The sequence below is a fragment of the Protopterus annectens genome, chromosome 1.part1, assembly GCF_019279795.1.
Source record: "Protopterus annectens isolate FY-2018-M chromosome 1.part1, PAN1.0, whole genome shotgun sequence".
Taxonomy (NCBI): Eukaryota; Metazoa; Chordata; order Ceratodontiformes; family Protopteridae; genus Protopterus; species Protopterus annectens.
The window spans coordinates 135,528,904-135,543,856 of record NC_056726.1 but is presented as its reverse complement, the minus strand read 5'-3'; positions in this window follow the sequence as shown (position 1 = coordinate 135,543,856).

The following is a 14,953-nucleotide window of genomic DNA, read 5'->3' as shown; positions in this document are numbered from 1 at the left end:
CTCATAGTTCTCATGGAGGTATGGGATGAGGACATCATCCTCCTGGCGGCTGTATGCTGGCAGGCATGTACGAGGCATTATCTGTAAGACATAATGATGGTGACAGGTCACAGTTTCAGAGATGTACAGAGATACTGCTGCACATACATTTCTAGTAAATCTGGTACATCTGCACAGTTATCTGTGCATAAAATCATGACACTGACATGACTGACATGTTTGTGTCACACACATGTAACACCCATTATGCATTGGATATCATCACCATATATGTGTCACCTCATTACATTGTTCATACTCCATGTGAATGCTGTCTTGATGTGGGCATGTCTGTTTGCCTGCACTGGTGTTCTTACCTATCTGCACATGCCTGGATGTGTCCACGATAATGCTGTTGACCTTGATGCTGTGTATATGTCACATATCAACACATACACAGCCTTAATGGACTTGAGCAGTGACAATGCACACATACGCATGGAAAATTTTACATGCATGTGTTTTGCCATATACATCTACACGGTACTGTACAGCTGTTCAACATCCTGCCACGGATCGCCTGTGTTGCACATGTGATAGACATGGGACAATGGCTAGTCGGACGTCATTCGCAGGGATGGTTATCAACTATAGCATGTACGGGCAAGGTTTCCTAGCTGTATCCGACAGCCATTATGCCACTGCGAGGTGCATCAGTGCAACATTACTGATCCAGACAGTTGATACTACATCTACCATGCGGCCATCACACCATGTATGACAGGGATGACATGTGCAGCTTTGATGGACAGGGTTGCATGATATGGTGGGAGTATGTCACATGTATGGCACAGGGATCTGTCCAGCATGTGGCGATACTAGTAGTAGGATGGTGGCTGCCCATGACGTATGTCTTTCAGATCAGGATATGGACATGTAGCATGTCCAACATCATAGTGTAGCAAATGTCTTTATGCAAGGTAGACAGCATGCTGCATAGTGAAGGTGAGGATTGTGAAGGCTGGTATCACCCATCCATGCATGGCCAATACCCCTTAAAGGTGATATGTGATCCACTATTGGTCACCCGAGTGCTGTATATGCCTGTCCAATGATCTCCGTGCTCATGGATGGCCCCCTTTCATGACATGGGTACCTCATATGACTACCTAAGTGGCCTGGAGATGTCACAAAGTCATGGAGGTGTACTGCACAGCACCATCCCTTACACAGTGTCCATAATGTTGACCACAGCCTAGGTGGTAGTTAAGGGGTACAGGGATATTCACCTAGCAGTGACAATGCTGATATCATCCATCAGAATGTGCACATATGTCACACACCTCACCCACACAGCCCATTCTGTATGTTGTTCACAACACTGAGACAGCTATTGCTCATAGGTCATGGCCATTCACATCCTTACATACACAGATGCCTGACATTTGTCTGTGTGGTATGGGCTACAATGATGGTGGAGTAACTCATTAACCCTGTTTTACTGTAGCTGACACTGGTGCGATATGCACATATCACTCTGGCACCTTTTGTAGTTGTGATTCTGTCAACAGGCCACTGGTAGAACACTCCTGTGACATACAAAGGTATATGTAGTCAAACATCCGTACTGTCATGTACTGCTAACATCTACATTGATAATGGTTCATTGACTTGCAGACCATACTCAGCAGGGTTATAGTGCAGTGCCACCAATTATGACTGTCGTTACCACTTGTGGGTTGATATTATCCAACACCTTATCTGTATTATATGTTCATGCTCAGCACTTGTTCAGAACTTGTGAGCACGTCATGAGCAACTGATTAATATAGCACCTATTCCACACCATTTCTCACAGGTTCACTGTCTGTCCTTACACTTCTAGCTTGCTTACAGTACAACAGCTGTTGTACACACATAACTCACATATCTTGTGAGACATGGTTGTATATACAGGCATGTCCAACTGTCATGTACTAGTGCTATTACCTGTCTATATGAGGAATATGGTGTATATGTGGCAATAGAGCAATTGTCTCATGTACACAGTCAATGCTCACCTCCCAACATACGACACTACAGCCTGTGGGGGATGCACATATGCAGCCCTGCTGGGGGTAATGCTGTCACCAACCCTGACTGCACCTGACACTCATGTGGGGATGTGTAACATTCGCAACACACTCCACTCATCACATAGTCTCACAAGATCTCCACCACAGGCCGCGCATACGAGGACAACTTGTGCAGTACCTCTCCATACTCTGTGTAGGCACCGAAAGCAGCCCCCATCACCAAACACAACACCAACAACTTATAGCCCACAGACTCATGTGTGCCCATAACATACAGCCAATAGGGTGTTATAACATACACAACACACCTGTCATAGGTGACTCTGTAGGCGGTCACACTGCTGTTCAACTCAGCGGGCTACACAAGGCGATAGTCGCTTACATCTTGCTGTTGGGTAACTGGTTCTGCAACATAACCTATGCACCCATGCCACACCTCACCAGGTACAATGTGACTGTCATTCTCCATGTTAGTGTGACTGCCCTGAGATGCAACTTCACAGACTATGTGTGCAGGGACATACAATAGCTCACCAATCTTGTAGCCCAAGCCCTGGGGAGCATTATGCATTCATCCGGACCTGATACCACTGTACAATGAGTGACTATGTCACTTCAACAGTTGCCTATGCTTCTGCTGTCATTCCACAGGCATCTGGTATCTGTCCGCTTTGACTGACATGGTCAAACAACACGATACTTTGGCACAGATGACCTGCACCTGTCAGCCCTGGGAGTACAGATCACATGTAAGGATCTTGCTGCTTCTATACTGGCTGTCTTGCACAGTTTCCAATAACATTCACCACCAGAATGGGAACTGACAAACAAAACATGGGGTGATGTGATGCAATGCTTGACATCTTCATTTCTGACGCACGCAGCCAAGGCACTTCTTATAATGCACCACTTCAATATTTCTGCACTGACTGGGACCTGCCTCTAGGCTCTGCAGAGCACACCTGCAATGACAGGTTATACATAGACCACACCTTTCAGGCATGTACCTGGACCGGCACACCCACGGCTGAGGTGTTCCCATATTCCACTATGTTGTACACACATCCTGGCTAGTTACTTAGCACAATGCATCAGAGGTGCTCCATGTGCAACTAACTGTGTCCAGAACTGCTATATACATTGTGACAAGCTACGGATTCAACAACATACGCCACGGTTACCAGACCTCATTTGTTGGTGTACTGAACAGTAGGGCTCAGACAGATAGTACTGATGTGAGACTGACACTACCCCACACTAAACTGGGATAGCCACTCATGTACCGACACATTAGGTCAATGCTGCCCGTGATTCATAACCTCCACTCGGCTGGATCAACCCATACACACCACCTCCAAGACCAACAATATCCTTGACATGGACACTACCAACATGTGACTGGTGTTCCACACCTGGGGTTATCCCCTCATTGGTGGATTCTGGACATATGCTAATCACCCTCGTTAGCCACATCCTGGCACCACACCCTTCACTGCATACACAGTACATGAGTACTACAACACCTACTACAGATGTCTTATGACAGTGGTAGTTAACATCATGACACCAGTGCAGGTGGACAATGCACATACAAATGCTGACACATACCCCAGTGCACTTCATTAGCATGTATATGACTGCATGGATCATGCTATTCCACACAGTGCCATGATGGTACCCACCAGATAACAGACGATACACTGGGGGTCCAGTTCCATGGGCATAATTTACAACAACAGGTGGAGGCTGTTGCAGAGTGGTGTACAATCCCATGGGTGGGGTAGCTCACTGGTCAGCCTTGGTAGGGCCACAGGATCCCTCATCACATACTCCAAAACTAGTATGTGTCTAGTCTATGTCTAGTCTATGACTCTATGGAATTAAACAGTATTACAATGAGAATGTTCACAATACAAATGTTTTAACACAATTTTTAAGTGTGTATTTATTTATTTATTTACTTATATAAAAGGAATCAATTGAATTTTATTTCATGTGTTTCTCAACAAATATTTTTCATTCAATTTTGTTTTAATGTACATTGTTCTTTAAATAATGAATATTCATGAGTTTATTCTAATGAAGTTGATTTGATTTGATGATTTTAAACTAATTAAAGTAGGTTTATAAATGCATTAAAGGGAGGAGAAAGTTATCTGATGAAGTCTATGGTGGATTACAATAAAGCAGTTTTAGTTTTTCCTTTCGTAGGCACTTTGAACTTGTTATTGGTGACTTTTAAGTGCCTTTTACAACACTTTTTGGTGATACTCCAAAACTAGTTACGTAAACATTACTGCGACACATTCCGGGGTGTACCACATGGCATTATTGTGGTATGCCAGTAGTCAATGGCAATACCCACATCTGCTCTCACATACAACAGTTACTCAGGAACATTACAGAACCAGGTGATGTTGGCAACATGCTGGTGGATGGATTCAATGCTAACATTACACCCTCTCACTCCCTACAGGGCCACAATCCATGCAGTAACATTGCAGTGTCCCTGCAGTCACACCTACACAGTACTAACCTGCAGTCTATATGGCCTGGGATACTGGCCCCATGTGACCATCCAAAGTCCAAGGCTGTGATGTCCACAAACATCTGAATGACATGTCTCCCCACTAGGCCACCATATTCAGTAATAGCCTTGTATCAGACATTGCGGCCCCTGAATGGCACACAGCAACAGTTATCGCACTCCACACAGGTGGTGCTACAATGCATGAGTGGTACTATTGCCCTACACACCTGACTGGACTATTCTGCATGGCTATGGGGCACATTATCATGGATGTCATTCACAGAGACATTGTTGGGATCCGGTCCTTTGATGCCACCCAGGTTGGACTTGTTAGGGCCAGAGCATGGCTCCTACACCTGGTGGACTCTTTTCATACAGTTACCAGGGTAGCTGATGATGGTACAGGGGTCCACACAGCCTACATTGTCCTCTCATTGCCTTTCAGCACCATTCTCCATTCTGGTATTGACAACATACACATCCACCTGCACATTGAGCCCTATGTCTCAGGATGTTATGCAAAGTGGCTCATGGACAGGACACACACAATGAGAGTATCATACCATAGTACCTACTGTATTTCAGTTATACTTGGCATACCACAGTCCTCAGTCATAGGGCCCCTCATTTTCTGTAAATGCTTCCCTGAGGTACAGGCTAGCACAGAGGGACTTTCCCTGCCTAGCTTTACAGATCACTGCATACAAAGCGCCATTATTGCTCCACCAGCTGATACTGACTCCATCCATAAGGGTGTCACTGTGACGGATACCTTATATCAATATCATGGCCTCAAGCTGCATGACACAAGATGCATGAACATCACCTTTGCATTACACCATTCACCCACTGACTATCACATAGGTGGTAGTCGCCTACATCCATGACACATTGTACGTGTTCGTAGTACACACATATGTCGCACCCACTCCTGTGATAACCATATTGCCACTGTGGCGTGGATATCCTTCTTACTGGCCACACTTATCTGTACTGGGTGTGTAGCTGGTACATAGGCTCCCATTGTACCTCTGAACTCCAGACGTATACACACATTCAAGGGTACAACACCCCATTTAGGGTGTACCTTACACAACAGCTACGGCTTTACATACCACAACATTAACACGCCATGATGTTTATTGAGCTCCAACAGTTAAAGTATGTGGCTGAACTACGGACACCACATCTGTACACATTTGCATACTACATACTCAGGGGTGACCTCTGCTGAACAGACAGGGCCCATGTCCACAACAATATTAATGGATATACTACACATACGCAACATAAGCAAAAGCCACTGTGAGCAACATGCTCATGGATATGTGCACACACGCAACGATGAATGGGATGTGCTTGAGGGTTACATTCCCAAACCGGACACTCACCATGCTTTGGAACATGATTCCTATGTACATCAAGCAGGGACACTCAGTAGCACTGTTCATGTGATACCTCACTTGGTTGATGGGAGACACGTACACCAGGGATCACTGCAGTGGCTGTACTCTGCAGAGGTGCAGGTAACACATGTCTCTGCTGTTCACAGGACACTACCCTAGAGAGGTGCCACTGGTGTGAACACTGTGGTTGTGCTTACACATAGGGTACTATGCCAGACTGCATAGTACCCCACTATGAACCTGTGAAGCTATTACATGTCCTTTGTGCATGGTTACTTGAGTAGCCCTTCCATTTAGATTAGCTATCATGCTATTACAATGTCCCGTGACTACAAGCCATATGTATCCTGTTATTGTACATTGTACATGCCAATAGACGATACCTTTGGTATGCATGATATGCCTGTTATGCTGTGTAGCATATCTGACATATTTACCTACAATGCTATACATTACACATATTTTACATAGTATCCCATAATGCAAAGCATACTTGCACAGCGGGACCACCTTAGACATGTCATTGTCGTTATATGCCCATACACATGCCTACTGTGACAGTATATCAACATATTCTATCCCCTGTTATGGAACGTACTTGTTGGACATACCCTACCACTGATGGCGGGTGGTATGTAATTGTTCTGTTTCAAGCCCTCATGTAGCATCCCTTGTGGTGTCTGTGATGCTTACCTTGTGGCCCACTGCTGGACACATAATTTCTACAAGCGTTAGTATGCTCAGCAAGACATCACTACATAAATACCTTTTCCCACTTTATGCATTGCGGACATGCCTGCCAGCATATAGCTGCCTGGAGGATGATGCCCTCATCCCGTACCTCCATGAGAACTATGAGGTGTTGTTCACCCATGTGCCACAGCATGCACAGCAGCGTGATGACCTGTGGCAGGAACTTCGCAGGAGGGTTAATGATGTGGGTGGCCATAACCGCACCTACCAGCAGGTGCGCAGACACTGCATGGACCTGATACAACATGCGAAACAGCATGCCAATGCAATCGCCAGGGAACCAGGTAGAACAGGTGGTGGGCCACCAACCCAGCCCCCACTCACACCCACCAAGGAGCTACTGGCCAGCCTGGGGACACCCAGAGAACAGCATCCACAAACACTAGCTACCATCATGGAGGTGGGTGTCTCCCAACCAATGAGCCTGGAGTTGCCTGGTAAGTCACTACTGCACATATGGCTATTATATCCCATTTAGTTGCATGTGTCACTGTACATTATGTAATGTAACATCATATGCAAGGTATGTTTACACACATGCCGCATACTACAGTATGCTACCCTGTGTATGCACACATGTGCATACTGTATGCTATTGTACAGGCGAATGTGTTAACATGCACAGTGCACCCTGTGGCTGTCATACAGTCATGGATAATCTCTGGCGTGCCACCTAGACATCAGTCTGTTGCAGGTGAGACACCTATCAGTATCAGGCATGTTAATGCATATATCTATTCAATCTATTCACCCTGTGGCCATTTAACACATGCACATATAATGTATGTTCCAGTCATGATATACAGGTCGCATCTGCCATCATTCACACTGGCTACCCATGTGCAATATATACAAACTAAATGAAACACTGACATGAAACCACAGTATCTGTCATTGCTAGAGGTGTGGACAGCTGTGCATACAACAGTGGAGGTGTTGTTCAATGTAGGCATATGTACTATACATTGGAACAACACATGTGTGGTACGTAAACAGTACCACACAGTGAGCTGGGATATGGGCAGCCCACAGGAGTCACCATTGTGTAATATGCCCCTGCAATGGGTGCACACATTGTGATGTGCCATCTGACATGTCCCAGACATGTAGTGTTCCGGCTGCAATTTTGTCTCACTATCCCATAATACATACCCCACATACCAAACATACAACCCTTTGTCTGCATAACCCTGTGGACAGTGATATATCTGACATCTATGGGTGTATGTCATATGGGACATCACAGACATGTGAGATAGATGGCCATCACAAACATTTGGCCAACACATGTTCACACATGGCCATGGAGGATGGCCAGAGACATGTAGCCACACAGTAGATGTGATGTGTATACACCCTGTTGCACATTGTCCACACATGGTCCAACTATAGCCTTAGTTGACTGATTATATAGTTGATGTGGAACACTTGACATCCTAAAAGCCTGTGCACAGCTTGTGGAGATGTCACTTAATTCGACCATATAAGATGTGGTGAACATCACGACTGTGTCATAGCATGACAGTAGTCACCTGTACAGCTTCCACAGACATTGACACCACATCAGGCCACAGATACCGTACATTTCCCTTGATGCTGTAGGACATCACTGTCAGCCATGCACCTTGTGTGTTTGGTACATTAATGTCATGTGGGACATGGTGTATTGACAAGTCTGCCATGTGTGGACATGGTTGCCAGGCAGCTAAGACTTTGTAGTCATTGTGCAGGGGTGTCATCCGTAGGTCTTCCATTGACCTTTCACATGACACAGCATGGTTTGGTGTGTATACACCTTAGCGACGTGGGTCACAATCCACAGTTATGTAATGTGTATGCAAGCAGTTATGGCTATGCACTGTGTGCTTATTACACACTGTATAGCAATTTAGATGCCTCATGATGCCATGCAATAGCACAGCGTCTGTACTTCACACTGTATAGCAATGTAGACATCTCACACTACCCTTCAATGCTCATGCACATTTGCTAAAAGTGCATTCTATCTGTAGGGCATACAGACAACACTGCAATGTGATACCCATTACAATGCTGTACATGTGTCAGGACACCATTGTGTCAGACATGTATGCATGTCAATGCACACGTCAGCAGATTACATGTCAATGTCAAGGTCACTTCAGCCATGTGTACTGTTAACCTGTGCTGGTCCACATGGTGTATCACAGGGATGCATGCTTACTACCATGATTGTGTGAACTGCATGGCTACTGATATGACACCTGCTTGCTGTTGTGTGCAACCCAGGGAGATATGCTAACTACCACTATTAATGTCTGAGCTGCATGCCGTCTGCTGTATCACATGCATGCTGCATGCTGTCTGTCAAATCACATGCATGGTGTGTCTGTGTGTGTGTGTGTGTGTGTCTGTGTGTGTGTGTGTGTGTGTGTGTGTGTGTGTGTGTGTGTGTGTGTGTGTGTGTGTGTGTGTCTGTTTGTCTGTGTCTGTGTGTGTGTGTCTGGTCTGTGTGTCTGTGTGTGTCTGTGTGTGTCTCTGTGTCTTTGTGTGTCTCTGTGTCTATGTGTGTCTCTCTGTCTGTGTGTGTTCCTGTGTCTGTGTGTGTCTATTATAATGTAAAGTCTTTCTTTGCATTCACAGGTGATGTAGGTGCATTACCCTCCTGCGGTCCATCTGATGTTAGTGTCCCGACAGATACTAGCAGTGATGAACATATGCATGAGGTACAGGCAGGGTTGTCAGGGGCTGAATCTGTGCCAATGGTTGCCATCCCAGCTATGTCCCCCTCTTCCCTGCACACAGTTCTCATGCCAGCACATACCCCATTACCAGTGGCCATAGAGGAAGGACAGTCAACGTGTGTTAGCTTGGAACAGGAACATGTGGTGGCTACAGAAGGTGTGTCTCCACACCATGGTGTCAGTGTAATGACTGCAGATGTGCCACACAGGCATATGGCCAGTGCTGCTCATAGGAGGACCTCTGGCAGACATGCACCTGCAGGACAGAGCGCAGCAGCTGGTGTCACCAGACGCATGTTCCAGACTGTAATGGCAGCACAGGCATGTGCTGAACGGCAGAACAGAGAAGGGCAGAGGCTTCAGAGGGCTGCTATCCGTACCCTAAATGACAACATCCAGGCATTGGCAAATGTTCAACAGCAGATTGCTGATGTTCTGGACAGGCGATTGGGTGACATGGCTGGAATCCTTGACCGTGGCATGGCAATCCGCGAGCGTGAGCTGTCTGTGCTGGAACATCTGGTAGGAGTGAGGCGTAGGCCATGTGGACGTAGGCCAACTACACCACCTAGTGCAGGTCAACATGAATGAGCAACCTCACATGCCCACTCCCATAGTGCCGGTAGCAGTAGCAGTGCAGCTGGTGCTGTGCTGTCCACACCAGGACACAGCAGGCCACGTGGATGTGGCCCTGGACGTTCCCAGTGGGGACATGGTTCCAGTGGACATGTGTCATCGGACAGTAGCCAATCTGTACCTCCGCCTGGTAGTGCCCGTGCAACCCCTGGCAGGCACAGGTCACATGGCCATGGCCAGACACAGTGAGCTGTACATCCTGGTCTGTACAATCTGGAGCTGTCAATAATACCCCTGTGTAGGCAGAACACAAGGCAGAACTGTGTGCACACATACATGCACACAGTAGAAACATCTGTAGGACACCGCAACACCCACATACATAATGACCACACATGTCCAATCAGATCACCAGCCCTAACCCACACACATGATGTCATCCACTGGTGCAGCCTATGCCCTGGCAAACATTATCACCCTGTGCATATGATGATGCCTGTGCCGCATCACTGGCATCCACACCATCGGTGCAGGGACATGCTCAGATGGTCTGATGCACAGGGTGAACAGAATAATGAGATAAGTGTATATTACATTTGTTGTGTACTGTTGACACGCACCAGACATACCATGTAGTACAGGTTTATAATGCATTGTTATATGTTCACAGTATGTGTCTTGGTAACAACAGTAACAGCATGTTGGTAATGATGCCCTGCTTCCCTCCTTATGGTCTACTTGCATGTGCCAATACGTAGCAGTGTTTGCAGTTTCACATGTGTAAATGTGGAGTACTTACAGGCATGTATGGCAATACCAGCATGCTATACATAGTCTCAACCTCACTGTTATGCTACCATTCCACAGATGTCCACACATCTACTGGTCAAGAAGCATGTGGGCTGTTTAATAGGCTACAGTGGCTAGAGACGTGACATCCATACCAGGTCACATCACAGGTATGGTGACATGGTGTGGGGGGTTTACACAGCGGTCTGGCCGATGATAACATTAGAGGCCACTTGATAGCATGAGGCCTCACTGTGTAGCAGTAATACACTGTCACATTACAGGATGAGAACACATGCAGACATACACAGAAACACACAGTAACATGCACACACTCACGGGGTCAACAACACTATAACACACACTCGATAGTGTTGAGGTGAGGACCCCTGCCTATGTGGTAATCACCCTCACAGTACTGTGCACCCACACAATGCAACACAGAGAATGAACATGTACAGGTAGCCAGTAAGGCTGAGACCGATGGCATCAACAGGGTAGTAGACTGCATCACCATGAGGGGTTCGGGATCCTGTCTGTTCAGTATGGTAGCATACACCCTCACTCCATGCACCAGACAGCCATACACACACACACACACACACACACACACACACACACACACACACACTGTGGAGTCCACAAATGTCATTCACATACAGATAGCTGACATGTATGTGATACATACACCACCCCTGCCTACGTCCTGCTTTCTACACAGCAGTATGTACAGATCTCTACAACAGCATACAGGGGTGTGTAACAATTGCAATGTATTCCCCACCATATGTGGCATATATGGTCACACAAGCAAACACACATGGCAGTACTGTGAATCATACACCTGCTATATGATGATACATCTTGACAGACATGCAGCAGTATTGGCCGCATTATGTTTACCAACGCTACCTTTGGCAATTGTGCTGCTATATGCACACGGGAGGATGTAAGTGTTACAGGTGTCAAGTGATTTACAGTCAGTAACACCCTGACCGCTGTGTAGGTTGCATGTCTTCACCTTCACGTAACAGTAACATAGCGTACTGTTTGTACATGTAATGGTAGGATGGCTTGTGACACACCTATGAGCTGTCTTCAGCAAACATCCATCTGCAAAGGTGGATCACCACTTTATGTACACACATCCATCCATACCTGATGTACATCCTCCCGTACTATCAATATTTAACAATATACAGGTGTCAATGATGGGGCTGCATTGCAACTGCATGTTGTAGTTAGGCACAGATGAATGACATACATCAGCTACTGCACATGCATGGTAGCTGCATGCACACCACTACATGTACATGTGTGTTGATCCTACATTCCTGTCATGTAGCCATGTCTGTATGCATTGCAATTGGTGGACATGTGTGATGACATACATAACACATGGACTGCTGTATGATATGATGGTTGTCATGGGTAACTAGTACAAAGGGAACGATTGCTACCTTATGTACTGTTAGCATTCAACAGCCATGGACCTACCTTCCATGTGCATGCGTGTGATTGCTGTAGCCACTTATCTGCACGGAGGACAGCAAAAGCTATGCTATGTATATATGTGTTGTGTGTGTGTGGGCCATGTACATATCCACTGCGATTACATGTATGTCATATCCAAACATGAGTGTTCTTTGGTGTACAGCGACAGTCATCTGTTACAGCTGTGTAAGACCCAGGGCCCCTGTTATGTGTAGAGCCGACCTGGTTATGAACAGTGGTATCATTACATTGCATAACACATGATGGAACCCTGTCAGTAGACCTATGTACAGTCCACTGGTCATGATTCACATGGTGTTGTAGTAATGTATGGATATATGTTGCTGGTCTAAGGACGTGGTGATGTCTGAGGGCTACATAGTAGAATGCGGCATTTACCACTGTGATCTGCACCTGAGACATCTGTGATGGCTCTTGAGTGTGTACTGGTCAGTACATGTAATTGGCCTTCATGTACGTGGGGACACTAAAACCAAACTGTGCCCTTCCGTGTGTAGAATCCAAGTGCATGCAAGACAACCCTTCGCTACTACTGTGTGAGCATGCCCAGTATGCCGTTGTGTAGATGGACACACAGTACATTCCAAACTGTACCCTTCCATGTTTAGAATCCGTGTGCATGCAAGACAGCCCTTCATTACTACTAAGTGTGTGAGCATGCCCAGTGATACCTTGTGTCGGTTATGTGCCTCTGTGTATGGGCATGACCATTGAAATACTGTATAGCGATGGTGGTCATCCAGGCAACAGATGTCCATACCCCACGTCAGGATAGATTCCTACATTGAACACACTGTTTGACTGTCTTGAAGGGTGTACTGTCTGTGGCGCATCTCGTATCTATGTAGTGTTGTAATAGTGCTCCGTAGATAGGCGGTTGTCCCACTCACACCACTGCTGTGTGTTTGTCTACGTCTACCTTGGGACAGTAATATGCTTTTAGACTGCTCACTCTCTATACATTCCCTATCGGCGTCTTTGCCTTTGCGGATGATGTCATCCACCTAGAGGTATGCCTGTGGGAGTGCTGTGTTCTAGCAATCTCGGTAGCACGTTCTGTAACTGCGTAATGCTGCAGTGTGATAAGGTAGTTAGGTGTATGTTCGACTCCCAGCTTTGCCAACTGTGTGTGTGTGTGTGTGTGTGTGTGTGTGTGTGTGTGTGTTTTCAGCTGCCTGGGGACAGAGTAATGCTTTTAGACAGCTCACTCCCCATACATTCCCTATCGGCTTCTTTGCCTTTGCGGATGATGTCATCCACCTAGAAGTATGCCTCTGGGAGTGCTGTGTTCCAGTAATCTCGGTAGCACATTCTGTAACTGCATAATGCTGTAGTGTGATAAGGTAGTTAGGTGTATGTTCAATTCCCAGCCCTGCCAACAGTGTGTGTGTGTGTCCAGCTGCCTGGAGACAGAGTAATGCTTTTAGACAGCTCACTCCCCATACATTCCCTATCGGCATCTTTGCCTTTGCGGATGATGTCATCCACCTAGAAGTATACCTCTGGGAATGCTGTGTTCCAGTAATCTTGGTAGCTTGTTCTGTAACTACGTAATGCTGTAGTGTGATAAGGTAGTTAGGTGTATGTTCAACTCCCAGCCCTGCCAACTGTGTGTGTGTGTTTCTAGCTGCCTGGGGACAGAGTAATGCTTTTAGACGGCTCACTCCCCATACATTCCCTATCAGTGTCTTTGCCTTTGCGGATGATGTCATCCACCTAGAAGTATTCCTCTGGGAATAATGTGTTCCAGTAATCTTGGTAGCGCATTCTGTAACTGCGTAATGCTGTAGTGTGATAAGGTAGTTAGGTGTATGTTCGACTCCCAGCCCTGCCAAGTGTGTGTGTGTTTCCAGCTGCCTGTGGACAGAGTAATGCTTTTAGATGGCTCACTCCCCATACATTCCCTATGGGCGTCTTTGCCTTTGCTGATGTCATCCACCTAGAAATATGCCTCTGGGAGTGCGGTGACGCTGAAACTCGGTAGCGCATTCTGTTACTGCATAATGCTGTAGTGTAGTAAACTAGACAGGTAGGTGCTCGATTCCAAGGCATGGGAGGTGTGTGTGTTTGGCAGTTATACCGTATGTGTTGGTATCTGTGGATGGCTAGCTGCGGAATGTGTTCAGTGTGTTTTGTTGCTTAACTATATAGTGTCCCCAGCCCGCATATTCTGCCAAGACACTGGGTTGTCAACACATACATTTAGCAATAGGTCTGGTGAGTAAATGTCAGCAGCCCTACTCTTACCCTTGATACGGTCTGACCTGTGTGACGCAACAAAACACATGTGCCTTGATAGTAACAACACTAAATGATGCAGGTGGCACATGTAGTTTCCTTTTCATTCCTGTCTAATGCTTTGCTGTCATGTGGTCCGCTGTTGTGATATAAATGCAATATCTACATATGTGTGTACATGTATATGTGAATTTTTGAGGACCCACAAGGGACACCGTAATCCATGTTTAAAGTGTAGACCTTGCAAATCTCTCCCACTGGTACTTTCCTACTGGTGTTTTGGACAGCGCCAGTGTATTGATCTGTATTGCCTGTCTGTATGTCTGACCAGCCTAGCTGGGTGGTGTGGGGGGTACAACGTTTATTTAT